Raw genomic sequence first — 239 nt, 5'->3', positions numbered from 1 at the left:
CATATTTCTATCCATCTTTTCTTACGCCAACCAATCTACCTGTCGTTTTTCACCCACTTATCTACGTTTCTGTTAATCTATTTACGTACATCTATCTCCCAATGCGCTTATATCCTCCTTGGTTCCTTTGTCTAATAATATCAAGAAAGAGGTTTTCTGGAACGACAGGCTTTTCTGCTCTGCAAATGCTCTGCTGTCTTGATTAATATATAGTATAGTATGAAATGCAAGTTTGTATA

At 36.0% G+C, this 239-nt stretch overlaps 1 protein-coding gene across 1 annotated transcript in view; it reads right to left on the bottom strand.

Moving 5' to 3' along the window:
- The window catches only part of LOC119592661 (insulin gene enhancer protein ISL-3-like), a gene marked incomplete at its 5' end in the record, with an annotated part of 82877 nt that overhangs the window by 81855 nt on the left and 783 nt on the right, over positions 1-239 (bottom strand).

This window comes from Penaeus monodon, chromosome 30, assembly GCF_015228065.2.
Source record: "Penaeus monodon isolate SGIC_2016 chromosome 30, NSTDA_Pmon_1, whole genome shotgun sequence".
NCBI lineage: Eukaryota > Metazoa > Arthropoda > Malacostraca > Decapoda > Penaeidae > Penaeus > Penaeus monodon.
The sequence above is the reverse complement of the archived record's forward strand: the minus strand, read 5'-3'. Positions and strand labels throughout refer to the sequence as shown.